Raw genomic sequence first — 14,861 nt, forward strand, 5'->3', positions numbered from 1 at the left:
ATTTTATACACTGGTTATTTAAGTGTCTACTTAAAGAAGATCAGAGACAGGTATAAGGGACATTTCTTAGTTCTGCAGAGCAAGGGTTAATTCCAGTCGTGTAACCTTCTCAGCCGCATTTTGAGGGAATGGGTTACAATAGTAATGGCTTGTAATCCAAAGGATGGGCAAGGTCTTTGTCATAACATTTCACAGCTTGACACCCAGTCTAGGGACTTCTGCTCTTTACTTGCTGGTTAGAAGAACTTATTTCATCTTGTTATGAATGAATAAAACTTAGCACATGATCAATACTTTATTAACATTATTTTATTCTGCTCTTTAATAGTATCCTTTTTGTAAAATTCATGCATGCTAAAGCAAAAGGGAGCCACAAGACTCATGGCAAACCTATACAAAGGGTTCATTACACTGACCACATCAGTATATATCAAAGCCAGGGGATGGCAGACAGAGGAGCTTGGTATTGCTTCTGGTGTAAGAAAGGGGATGTTCTTTTTCGTACTGTATTGATTATAAGCCTGAGATAGCTAGCTCCAGCTTGTGACAAGAAAGGGAAACCTGAACAGATGAGAAATTAGTGTTCATCCTGAGACTGGTAGTCACACTCATTCCTTTGGCATTGTTTGCTATGAGATCAGAGTCTAAAATTTCTAAAACATCTCTCTCAAGTGACCAGACTTCAGACACACAGGATTCATTTGTCAGATTGATGTCTGCTTGTATTACGGATGTGTGCCTGCAAGTGGGGGTGAGCGACAGCAGCACCAGCTCCTTGCTGTGCATGTAGCATCACAGGAGGGACGCATGCCTGCATTTGGAGTAGATGCGCTCTATGGTATGTGTGCTGGGGGTGCTGCAGGGAAGGGCTGACAGTGCAGAGTGCATGGCTCTAGGAGGCTACTTAGTGGATCATGCTCCCGGCTTTGCTGGGCCATTGTACCAGCCCAGCGGCCAATTTGCCAGACCAGTATTCAACAAATCCCAGGTCAGGGTGACATGTGACATCTGACATGTGGGGCTCTGGAGTAGTGAAGCTGCAAAAACAAAAACTGAAGGGACCATGGCAGAACCAGAAGATTGAGTGTTAAACTGGGTGTGAGAGGTTTGACATGGCTGCTAGTATTTGTTTTTTAACATTTTTCATAGGGTGAATCCTCCCTCCTTCTCTAAGTTTTTTAAAAAGTCAATAATTTAAAATTTCATGTATGCAGTTGTGTATTTATCCAGAACAACTAAGATTCTTTCCATGATATTTGGCTTAATTATTCTTTTAGAGATCTCACCCTTAGAGAACTTGATAAATTCGAACAACCGAAGTTGTCATTATGTGTCCGAGCAGCTCTGATACTGATATTTGCAGGAGAATGCAATGTGATGGGTTTGCACATTTGTCAATAGTCTGTAGCAAAGGAAATCCTTTTGACTATGTGTTGGGATTTGTGAGCCTTCCATTTTCAATTTGTCTTAGTGAAATAAAGTTGGGAAAAAACAATGTGGACTCTTCTAAATTCTTCACAGTACTGTAAGATGGTGCAGAACAAACTCATCTGTCTCTGTCAGCATGAAGGGTGATATATATTGTGACAAGAAAAGGCAGAGACCCTTTTCTGTAACATGTTTGTGAGGAACACTGTAAAACAACCTGTAAATTTCTCATAGCTTGAATTCTACCAGATTAAATGTACACTCTGATATGCTGTATGTGGAGCTTGTTCACTACAAGCTCCGACAAAGGAGAAACAGCTGCCTGACACAGCATTGTCTCTGGAAGACAGTTTGCTGTTCCAGTAGAAAGGGAGGACAAATAAATCAGTGAGGTGATTTGTAAGAGAGTCACTGACCAATTGATTATTTGCTATCATAGATTTTATTCAACTTTTGCTATAGCATCTTGGCAGCCCAGGATCATCTCCTTTGTTTTTTGCCAGGCCTGGCTGGCCTACCCTGTGTCTCACTATGACCAAATTGCCCCTCTGAAACCTCAGTTGCTTTAAGGCTTTTGGGTCTCACGTTTTACTTTTCCCATGACACTGTCTTTCAGGACACTCAATTTAAGAAGAGTTACTTGTTCAGTGCATCTTTGTCCTATTACTTATGCCAAAGTAAATGCCAAAGTAAATGTCAAGTGTTGCTGCTACATAGTAGTCATGTACAGGTGATGTAGCTGATAGCCTTAGCAATCTCATACACCTTCCTGTATGTTGGAAGCTTTCTGAAACTAATTTGGTTACCCAGTATTTGGCAAGAGTTGGGGTAGTGAGGCTCTAAAGAGGGAAGAATGACAATCTTTTTCTCCATTGGGATGGGCTGATGGATTGTGATGGTCTCAGGCTGGATATCCAGGGCCAATTCTCTATGGAGAGTTTCTAAGGTGGCCCTCTGTATGGGGAGGTTCTTCATCCATTACTGGTCATCCCACCCATAGCAGAATGTAGTCTTGCCAATGGGTGTTAGTCTTTTAGACCTTAGACCTCCCCTCTCTTAGGAGGTAATGTGTAGCAGTCTTGGACCCTCCTTGTTGCTACTGGCCTTGGCAGGGAGGTCTGGGCCTCAATAGCAGTTTTCTTTGGTTCATTGCTGAGTCCCAGAACCAGGTGTGGGATGCATGTGTTGTGGAGCCTTTGCTGACTAACAGTTCTGTTGGCCCCAGCCAAGAAGGCAAGCCTGAGAAAGCACGGGAGGCTGTCTCGTATGGATACAAGTAACAAAAACTCAAAGCAGTAAGACCTTTGGGAATATGAGCATCTAGAGGCAGCATGCCAAGACACAGTGTGCTCAATAACTGCCCACTTGAGAGCATCTGTGGGTCTGAAGTTATCCACTGTGTGGGGCAGATGAGGGGGGTGTGTGGCCTATATGACATGCTAGAGAGGTGTAGGGGTAACTTCAAAGCTCTGAGAGGTACATTCTGTGCCTGGGTCTCTGCCACCTACCTGGCATCTAGCACAAGGTCACTCAGTTTTGGCAGGTGGTGAGTTTACTGGCCTGGTTGCACACCATGCAGTGCCAACTTGCCGGAGGGCCTGAGCAAGTGCTTTGGCATGTTGATTTTACTAGTGGAAACATACTGTAGTGTTCAAATTAGGCAGAGCTAAGTACCTATGGATGTTTCATGAATGCCAGCATGCTGACTGGGAAATCATATATGCTACATTGTTGAAACTGTTGAAAGCAGCAATATTGTTAATTGTAACTTTTCCCACCTTTCTCCGCAGTAGAATCACTGCCCAGAAATTGCTTTGAAGGTAGAGCCATTGTAACAAAACTGAGGAGACCTCAGTCCTTTCTCTCAAAAGATGATCAGAGATTAGATACACATTTTATCGGTCCTTTCTGTGGAGTTTTGCCTCACTTTCTTCCATGCTCTTTTCTCCTACCTGGTTTGAATAATTTTCTTATCCATGAAAAATGGCCCAGTTTGAATGGAGCTATCAAAAATAGCTCCAATTTTCTCCACTCTTCCCTAACCCTGTCTTATGCTACAAACACACATTTTTCTGAACCTCCTAAAGCTGTGGGGAGGTGATTCCCTAGGAAATCAGGAATGGTATCTTTAATCACCCAAGCAAGGACGGCACTTACATGCTCATCATCCTCGTCTTTGGTAATCACACTAACCGTTGTGCACCCACTAATGATGGGAAGAGGGACACTTCATTCTCCTTTACACAGGAGATTGATCCACTGCGTATGTTCTGAACATGCCTCGTGAATTGAGCTCTTAAGGTAACAGGCCTGGGACTGGAGGAACACCTAATCTGGTTTAAGCATGAAATAGGTGCTGAGCTTCTCAGAGCTGTCAGGAGTACATTTCTTCTGAGAATTCCCAGGTGCAGCATTCTAGGCATCAGATGAACTCCGGTACCAGAAGCTTGGCCAGCTGTACATTTTCTGTCCCTCCAGACTGAACAGATACCAAATGGTGATTTTGCTGGGCTACACTTTCAATTAACACACCTAAAATGGCAGTTGGGACTAATCTACAGTGAGACTTAGGCACTTAAGAGAAATCTGGATTAAGTTATTTAATACTAGTTTTAACTGTAGTAAAATTAATAACTGATCAATGAAATAGCTGAAAGCAAGGCCTTTCATTTTTTTCTCAAGCCCTGAAAGAATACCAACACATTATACTTCTTTTTGCGTGCCTCAAAATTTTAAAATTTTCAATATGCCTCTGTGTTAAGTCAATTTAAAATGCTATTTGGTATAAATAATAGTATTTTTATGAAGAAGTAGTTCTGAAAAGAAGTCAGATTAAATTTTGCTAAACTGACATAGCATGGAAAAAATCACCTGGTGAGAAGGCCAAGTATCCTTATGATGTAACTTTGTCTTATATATCAGGTCATAATTTTGTTTGAGAATATATGTTTCTTTCCAGCTACTGGCAGCCTCTGCTTTTCAGCTTTATGAGCCTCAAGTGTGTGTCTGTTAAGAAGAACATTGACTCAAAGCCATTTTCTTTTTGTTGCTTTCCAGATAGAATAGAGTCACTGCATCTTCTTTTTGTGTAGAGAATCCAGAAACTTTTCCTATGGGAATTTGCTTCCTTTTCATTTTGGCTTTTTATTTTCATTCTTTCATGTATTATTATTGTTGTACAGTATGCTGTAAATGATAAATGAACCCCAAACTTTGAACTGATACTGAAATCAAGAGTATTTGGCCATTTCTTACATGAACAAAGCTAATTTGTTCCATGCGGTAATGAAAAGTTGGTTTGTAATTTCTGTTTATGTGTTAAAATACATGTATTATCAATACTAACACCTACTGCTCATAGTTCTAAGGACTTTTTCCTATAGAACCCATTTAGTCCTGGAAGAGTGTGTAGCCAGATAGGCTAACTGAAGAGACTGGCCAAGGCATGTGACCTTAAAAGAAGCATAGTGCATGCACCTTTCACTAACCTGGGTCTCTCCACAATCTGAGGTCCCTTTTGTTTTGTCTTTGTTTTGTTTTGCCAGAAATGTTAATTACTATGTCCAGGACAAACTGCTGCCTGGGGAATAACATACCTTTTGACTTTGCAGATCATACATATTCAACTCCATGGTGCTTTTAATTATTGTCTAAGCTCTTGATATGTCAAGGGCTGTTTTTTGGTCCTTCTGGTCTTTTGTATTAATAGTATCACATTTGGTATGGGACATAGGATGTGTGTCATAGCTTCTGGTGCGTGTAAGGGCAAGGAATGGACATTTCTTACTTAGGACTTGTTGTTCTACAGCTGTGGAAAAGTAGACTTGATACCTGAGGACATCCCATCCGTTCCTATATGTCTGTACATTTGTAATCTCTATGGAACTCTACACAGGATATGTTATTTCTATTTTAAATTCCTACACATATTTGCAAGTATCATTCAGGTATTTGTATCTTCAAGAACCCAAGATGGGAATCATGTCCGTGCTGTAAACACCTAAGCTTCTGTGTCTCAGTAGAAGTTTCCACATTCACATGAGGTGCCTTAGATGCTGATACAGTAAAGAGAGGGTACACGGTGGGATTCAGTTGCCTGAATTCAGCCCAACAGTCTTAGAAGGTTATTCAGCTGATCACCTGTAGGTGTCTCTTTTAAGATAAACTGAATCACTCTATAAGCTGAATTGATTATATAAGCTGGAGGAAGATTTAGTTTCTTAAGCATATGAATTTAATGTCCTTTTTGGTGATAGGGGTACATTCCTGGACTTCAGCTGCTGCTCCACATTTTTCCTGCAAGTCCTGTGACATATCTGCTAGCTCAGTGCAGATGTTTTGGTTTGTCTATGACACTGGAAATCTCTCTTAAGGCCACTGGATCCCACCCTAGATGTGGTAAGGGAACACCAAAATGTCATCTTCAAAATCTGAAACTGATTCCAGCCTTTGTCCTTCATTGTTCTGCTAATCATCTCTCTGTTAATCTACCTCAGCTTTTTGTGTCATGCCCAAAGTGTTGGGTACTGGTCCTGCAGGTGTGTTTTAAACTTTATGTCATGTAAATAATCCTGTTTTAAGTTCACGATACTACTCAGGCAGTTAAACATACTGATAAAGTTTTAAATTAGAAATTTGAATCAGAGATTGTATAACTGTATGTTCTTCTTTACAAAATGCCTTATGAATAATATAACAATTTTTCAGGTATAACCGTGCTGTATTTCAGTTATGTGTGAAGTGACTCTTAATTGCAATTTTGGGATCCTTCTGAATTAGTGTCATTGGTGTAATTGTTATTTGCTTTAAATAAGAGTTTTACCACCAATGCAGTTTGTCTAGTGGTGAGGGTTATAAATACTGGATGTCCTTTCTCTTGATTTCATAACTTCATCTTTTAAGCAACTCCAGCATTATTCTGATGTAGATGGCAACTATCCAGTTCTGCGGATTCTATGAACAGGGTTAATTGTAAAACCTCACTCTTCTCAGCAAAGAATATTCTGAATTGCTAGACAAAAAAATCTGTTTTGAAGTCTGTCCAGCTGTAAGCTGGAGAAGTCTCTGGCATTGCCTTTTGCTATTTGTCTGAAACTAATGCCTTCTACAAAAACTAAGCTTTATATCATTCCAGACAGCTACCTCTTTCAAATGCAGCATTTACTACATAATATATGAAAAAGTATACAACATTTCATGACCATAAATGAGTGAGAATGCATTGTAAGGAATAAATAGAAATGCCTCAATTTGAGTTTATCCAGGTATTAGGGTTGCCTTCCTGGATTTCAGAGACTTATAAAAAGTGGTCAGAGTATGTGGGGCCTAGGTTTGTGTTTATAAGGAAGAGACACCTTTAGATTCAGGTTTTATTTTAACATTTTGCTGAAGATTTAGTTCAGTACTGATTGACCCATATCAGATAACACTCAAATAATGTCCCAATGCTATATCACTCACAGTCCATGATGATGTAGGAAGACTCCTGACAGGGCACACAGGAAGACTGAAGAGGCACCGCTTTTGTGGCTAAGTGAAAAGAAATAAAGGTTTATTCACTAGCTGTGGGGCTTTACATACTGTATACCCCTAATCTTTCAATGCTTTCCTGTCCTACTGTGGTGGGTCGACATTTGCTGGCCGTGAGGTGCCCAGCAAGCCTCTCTATTACTCCCTCCTCATCAATAGGACAGGGAGAGAAAATAAAATGAAAAGCTCATAGGTTGAACTAAGGACAGGAAGATCACTTATCAATTACTGTCATGGGAAAAACAGACTCAATTTGGTGAAATTAATTTAATTTATTGCCAATTAAACAGAGTAAGATAACGAGAAATAACAACAAATCTAAAAATACTCTCCCCCCACCCTTCCCTTCTCCCCAGGATCAACTCCACTCCCGATTTTCTCCACCTCCTCCCCCGAGCGGCACAGGGGGACGGGGAATGGGGGTTGGGGTCAGCTCATTACATGTTGCCTCTGCCGCTCCTTCCTCCTTATGCTCTTCCCCTGCTCCAGCATGAGGTCCCTACCCATGGGATATAGTCCTTCATGACCTTCTCCAACATGGGTCTTTCTCATGGGCAGCAGTTCTTCAAGAACTGCTCCAGTGTGGGTCCCTACCATGGGCTGCAGTCCTTCAGGCGCAGACTGCTCCAGTGTGGGTCCCCCACGGGGTCACAGGTCCCACCAGAAAACCTGCTCCAGCATGGGCTCCTCTCCACAGGCCGCCGCTCCTGCCAGGAGTCTGCACTGGTGTGGGCTCCTCCCTGGGCTGCAGCTTCCTTCCGGGCACATCCACCTGCTCCGGTGTGGGCTCCTCCCTGGGCTGCAGGTGGAGATCTGCTCCACCGTGATCCTCCCTGGGCTGCAGGGGAACAACCTGCCTCATCGTGGTCTTCACCATGGGCTGCAGGGGAATCTCTGCTCTGGCACCTGGAGCACCTCCTCCCCCTCCTTCTTCACTGACCTGGGGGTCTGTAGGGTTGCTTCACATTTTCTCCATCCTCTCTCAAAGCTGCTGCTGTGCAGCATTTTCTACCCTTTCTTAAATAGGTTATCGCAGAGGCCCTACCAGCATCACTGATTGGCTCAACTTTGGCCAGCTGTCTGTCCATCTTGGAGCTGGTTGGAACTGGCTCTGTCTGACGTGGGGGCAGCTTCTGGTGTCTTCTCACAGAAGCCACCCCTGCAGCCCCCCTGGTACCAAAACCTTGCCACATAAACTCAATGCACCTACTTTAGGCATGAATTAGTTTTATCTGCAGCAACCTGCTGGACCTACAACTTGCTACTGAAATAGGAAGGTTTCTCTTAGTAAATATTTGCAAGAAAAAAGTTAGTTTTATTAGTTATATGTATGACTGCAGCCCTGGAGAATCCTGTGTCTCTGTCATGGCTGTGCTATGTCACTGGAAGACTAATTTTCTGGTGGTCAATAAATGGTCAACAAATGGCTGCCCAGTCTGAGACCATACAATTATGTTTGTAGAAGTGCTACAGACTCACAGCTGGGTGGAAGTCAGTGGGAGCTGTCCTTTGAAATGTCACATAATGCTCAATACACTCAGGAGAGATTCAATTTCAGTTACCACAAATAACCATGAAAAATTACCCAGAAACATACAGTTTTGCCTTCAAAGCAATGTTAAATAGCTTACAATGAATAATGCATGAGAGTGAACACAGAGTAAAGAAAACAGTTGGTCGTTGGCACATTGGTGGTCTTTGTGTGGAGTGAGTGACAAAGGATTTGATAGAAAATGACTGGTTACATGATCTGGTAATCAGAAATCGTGCTGTAGCTGAGGTCACCTTCACTGCCACACTGACTGTGGGTTTCTCTCCAGATGTCAGCAAACCAGCATCACACAGGCACCAGCTTTCTCTTGTGTAACTAATGCGCTTTTCTGGGCAGATGTTTTTCACAGAAGTTTTTTGAAAAGTGTTACTCATTGTATTGTTTGGTGAATATTACGTTTTATTTCCAGATTTCCTCACACTTTCATTAATTTGGTACTCTATTAATTTTATCGGCATTAATTATAACAGTCAGGAAAAATTGCCCCTGTGACTATGAGAAAAAGTTGTTTAGCTAACGTTAACACTTCTTTCCCTGTTTGGGGTTCCTCAGGCTAATTTTTCCTTCTGCCCCTTTTGATCAGTCTCACATGTTGTTCCTCACATAGGTTGTCCGCCTAGTCCTGACATAGTTAGTCCTGTGTAACAAAAGTGTTGCACAGAAAGGAGCTTTTTTTATTAGCTTAAGGTATTCTCTTTTTACAGCTGAGCAGTACTGAAATGACTGCACTGAAATACAAGGTAAAAAAAATATGATTACTGCAAGTGATTGATGGCACGTAAAATACATAGTGAAATCGAATTGCCCAGTAAGCTTTGCCTCTTTATTTCATTGTTTCAGAGTTGTTCTAATTATCTAAAGAAAAAGCAGCTGAAAATGTACCCAGTAAGAAATAATTGTTTCGTATTTCCAGTTGTTATTTCAGAACCCCCCCCCCCTCTTTCCAGTCAGTCTCACTTTAAGAAAAAGAGCAACCTCTAACTGTGGAGGAAGTTAGCCAAGCACTTAAATGGAAAGCTCAAAATTGCATGAAAGAATGGGAGAAGTTTCAGTAAAAAACAGATTATGTCATTCGCTCGTTATATGTCTGATTTGCTACTGATAGATTTTCCTTTCCTGCCCCCCACCCCCTCCCCAAAATAGCACAGTGCAAATAGCATGTGGCTTGCATAGCAGATACAGTAGATATACTTTGGACAGATAAATGATAAAACCACATAGCTTGGAATATAGTCTAGCTAGGGTTTCCAACTGGAATTATCTTGCAAACCCAGCAAGAGGTGGACTAAATGGTTTAGGGATCTTTTTTCACCACTACTTTTTCCTTTGTTCCTTTTTGTCTTAGAATGAAATAGAATAACATTTTAAGATTTGTGCTATTTTCTTTGTGGGTTTTTTTTTTCTTTTTTTTCCTCCTTCTACTCCTCTGTAAGTTTTAGAACCTCTTAATTGGAAAAATGGTAAAATGGCAAAAAAAGAAAAGGAAGAAAAAGCAAATATGTCCATATGTGGGGGGAAACTTCTGAACTTTACTAACTCATTTGTAGTCAGTGGTGAAAAGAGGGAAAGTCCTTTCCAGTCATTAATTTTCATGCTTTCTGAATACTTTTTAGTAGAGAGGTTGAGTAAGAGAATGATTTTGCACAATTTCTCATCATATAGAAAGAACAAAAATGGGCATTTTTGATTAGTCAAATGAATGAAAGATGGTCTGTGTAACTGTTAGAAATGGTGGCCTAGGTACAAACTCTGGCTCAGCATGTCCCTAGACTGATGATTGTGGGGAACGAAGGAAATATTATTAAAAGAAGATCCTTCTATACTTATATTTTCCTGCTCTTCCTTAAACCAGGTGTTAGTGGCCACTGCTGGAATCAAATGAACCTGTTTTTGTAGCTGGAAGGGCAGTTCTTACGTTCTTGGGTTCCCACACTGTCCTCACTTTTAGAGTATTTTATGTGTTAATGCCTGCTTTAACTAACATCACACTTTTCTTCTCAAATCCATGCAGATTGCTTTATGAATGAAACACCGTTCTTCATTTTAGATTTCCAGTCTGAGAGTAGGAGGTTTCAGAGCCCATTGTTTGACATATCTCTCTGGAGAGATGCGTAGCAGTCGATAACCTCTGTGTCGCTGATTCACATTCATCTGTGTCTTACATGCTTCCTTCTGAGTCACTGTATGGCTTTCTCACTGACTTTTCATGTTTTAGTGTTTTCATGTTTGAGTGGGAAATTATTTTGGCTGCCAACCATACATTTCTGTATTTCTATGCATTACGTATGATGAAGAAACTTGATGTGAAATACTGGGAAAAACAGCCACAGGATGATCACAAGAAAGTCTTTTTTGAATGAAACAAACCATTCCTTTAAAAATGAAGGTAAAACTGTAAACTAGTCTTCTTGCCACGGGCAAGGCACACATTGTAGCAGCTGGAAGCAAGTGACCAGAGAATTCAATCTGCAGGTTGTCATTTGGACAGAGGAGATCCCCATGCTCACCACGCTGATTTACAGGGAGCACATTGAGCTGTTAGGTCTGTACTTGTAACTCTTCAACTCCTGTATCTCCCAGACTACCTGTAACAAATCTGCTAACTGAAAACCTGGATGGTGAACTAGGTGTTGTTGAGATGAAGAACTTTATGTAACAAATATGGATTCTATTCAGAAGAAAATGTTTCTTTTGGTGGTTTTCCTCTGCTTCCACCTTCTTCACAGCTGCATGTCTAAGATAGTCTGCTGGCATAACTCAGCTAAATTAAATGGAGAAAAGAAATCAGTTGATATTAACTTATAAGGACAGATATTTTTACGTTCATGTGGATGACAGTATACATTTGCACTGCTAGAATAATAGTGCAATTAATATTTAATAAAGATTAAATAGGTTTAAAACTGGGGCCTAATTTTCTATCGATGGAAGTGTGCTTGGTCTCTTGGTGTGAGGGAAATGTTACAGACTTACAGACCGATGCATTGTTCCCTCTTTCTTTCACTTCCAGGCTTTCCACTTCAGTACATGAGTTCTCTCTCTTCTTTTTTTTCATTCTGGGGAAAGTTTTAGCAAATGAAAGGGCTTTTTATTCTTAGCAAAACATTTGAAAATAGGGGCTTGTATTAATATGTGATAGCCTATTACTGAGAATTCTCTGTCCTGCAGTCTACCTGCAGGCATTTTTCTGTTTGCAGTGTTTCTGCAGATTATCTAGGTAGCTGCTGAACTGCCTATCAGGTCCTAGCACTCTAAGGGCCTTGAATTAATGTTACTACTTTGGCTCTGAGACAGAAGCAAACGAGAAGGTAGGAAAACCGTCTGCATGGAGGTGATGTATCAATGCTTAGTGTCAGAGACTGAAGAAGTTAATGTCTCAAACACTGTGGTGGGGCAAGTTCTGCTTAATGGTGCACTCTGCCTAACAATGAACCTGAGAGGGAAAGGCTGTGGATGTTATCTGCCTCGACTTAAGCAAGGTCTTTGACACTGTCTCTCATAGCATACTCCTTGAGAAGCTGGTGTCTCATGGCTCAGACAAGTGTACTCTTTGCTGGGTGAAAAACTGGCTGTCTGGCTGAGACCAAAGGGTTGTGGTGAATGGAGTTAAATCCAGTTAGTGACGGGTCACAAGTGGTGGTCCCCAGGGCTTGGTGTTGGGGCCAGTTCTGTTTAATATCTTTATCAGTGATGTGGACGAGGGGATAGAGTGCACCCTCAGCAAGTTTGCAGTCAACACCACGTTGGAAAGACTGTTGATCTGCTCGAGGGTAGGAAGGCTCTACAGAGGGATCTGGACAGGCTGGATTGATGGGCTGAGGCCAATTGTATGAGGTTCAACAAGGCCAAGTGATGGGTCCTGCACTTGGGTCACAACAACCCTGTGCAGCACTACGGGCTTGGGGAAGAGGGGCTGGAAAGCTGCCCGGCGGAAAAGGACCTGGGGGTGTTGATTGAAAGCTGGCTGAATAGGAGCCGGCAGTGTGCCCAGGTGGCCAAGAAGGCCAACGGCATCCTGGCCTGTATCAGAAATAGTGTGGCCAGCAGGAGCAGGGCAGTGATCGTCCCCCGGTACTTGGCACTGGTGAGGCCGCACCTCGAGTCCTGTGTTCAGTTTTGGGCCCCTCACTACAGGAAAGACATGGAGGTGCTGGAGCGTGTCCAGAGAAGGGCAACGAAGCTGGTGAAGGGTCTAGAGCACAAGTCTTATGAGGGGCGGCTGAGGGAACTGGGGTTGTTCAGTCTGGAGAAAAGGAGGCTGAGGGGAGACCTTATCGCTTTCTACAACTATCTGAAAGGGGCTTGTAGTGAGGTGGGTGCTGGTCTCTTCTGTCAGGTGGCTGGAGACAGGACAAGAGGAAACGGCCTCAAGTTGTGCCAGGGGAGGTTTAGGTTGGATATTAGGAAAAATTTCTTTACCAAAAGGGTTGTCAGGCATTGGAATAGGCTGCCCAGGGAAGTGGTTGAGTCACCATCTCTGGAGGTATTCAAAAAGCGCGTAGACAAGGCACTTCAGAACATGGTTTAGTGGGCATGGTTGATGGTTGGACTCAATGATCTTGAAGGTCTTTCCCAACCTAAATCATTCTATGATTCTATGGTTCTATAAGTGATTCATCTCATCTTGGAGTGTTCATCAAAGACAGAGCAGATAAACCATGCCATAGAAGTACCTATTTTTTAACCATAATGGTAATGTTTCTGTATAGAGGTGTAAAGTTAGGTGAGATGGATCCCATATCTACCCTCTGTTTCTGATGATCATTATTTGTTACAAAAAAGGAAAGCTAGAGTAAGCTGGTGACACCAAATTCCATAGTGGTTTACATAGGTTGAGAACATGGCCAAATATTGTAATGAATTGGTGATTTCAATATTCAAAAAAGTATTGCTTACCTTCTGCAGCTTTCTTCACTTACACGAATGCAGATGTTTATATTTCTGGAAGGTAAGTGTTAACATTTCTGGTAGGATTGTTTTAAGCTCACTTTTTGCCTGCTCTTTGAACAGGAATGAACTTATAGAAAGTTTTCGAAACCTGGAGATTCATAGTTTCCTGTGACCCCGGCATTAGACTGGCTGTGTATGTATAACATATTTGTACATCTGCAGCTAACACTTCTCTAGGATTTCTGGACATACAACAGTCAGTAGGTCATTGCTTGGAGCAGTAGGATGGCAGGGTATTGCTGTGTAACACCGAAAGCAAAGACTGAGAAGTAGCCTGAATATTCACAAACAGTCTGTTTCTCCTTTGAGTCATAGCCCCAGAGGTTCCAACATTAGCTATGTTGCTTTAATCTGGTCTGGGGAACTATGCAGCTGTTTCTCATGACTGATTCCTAGTAATTCTCTTATAGTATTTGATTTTTTGTGCCATGGTGATTCATTATGGAAGAAGCTTAGCAATATTAATTGGCATCCTCTTCCCTTTTCTGTGTTTACTAGAATGAAGTCATTGACATATGGGAACATTTATATGATTGTGTCAGCCGAGCTTGACTGAAAGCAACAGACAGATGTCCAGTGACTTAAATATGCAAATCTTTAATGTAAATGTAATTGTAAATGATGAAGCAATTAAATTAATGAACAGATGAAAAATGACCATATTAAAAATAACTGGAATCTGATCTCATTCCTTCTGGGAGAGTTTTTGTAAATCACATCATTATCACAAAGACAGTGTGTTTCTGTTTTAGTATAATTCCTGATAATTAGCACATTCTTTGTTATTATCATGCTATGTATGAATATATTTTTCTGTGCCTAAGTGGAACTTTTTGACAGGTCCTTTCTGAAGATTTATCATTCAAATTCAATTTATTTGGATATAGCACTAGGTAGATCCCAGTAACAGGAGTTTTGATTCATTCTCTCAGTAAATTTAAAATACCAACAATTGACCTAAAGGTGTCTGATCAAACAAACAAAAATAAAATTCTGCCTTTCTTTGATGCATATATTTTCATCACTGGGAACTGCATGCAGATACACAAGGCTTGATTTTGAACCACTGAAGATTGTAGGGTTTTGCCACTGGCTGGGGCACAGCTGAGCTGACAGATTTAATATGAAATGCATCTACTTACAGTGGAAGAGATTAATTTCTGTCTAGCAGACAGCATAGTCTGAGCTATTTTTTTAAACTTCCTCTACAGCCAGTGGAGAGAAGTAGACTGAAGTCATGGTCAGAGGCCCACTTTAAGCTAGCATGTCTCTAGGCTGCTGCTGAAGGAGGTGTGTCCTCATGCCCCATTTGTCCCATTGTTCCTTCTGTGTCTTTTTTAGCAGCGGGTGGAATGAGCAGGATCAGAGTCCAGCATACTACCTGTCTCCATGGAGGGATGCA

The sequence above is a fragment of the Haliaeetus leucocephalus genome, unplaced genomic scaffold (genome assembly GCF_000737465.1).
Source record: "Haliaeetus leucocephalus isolate CR32 unplaced genomic scaffold, Haliaeetus_leucocephalus-4.0 Scaffold351, whole genome shotgun sequence".
NCBI lineage: Eukaryota > Metazoa > Chordata > Aves > Accipitriformes > Accipitridae > Haliaeetus > Haliaeetus leucocephalus.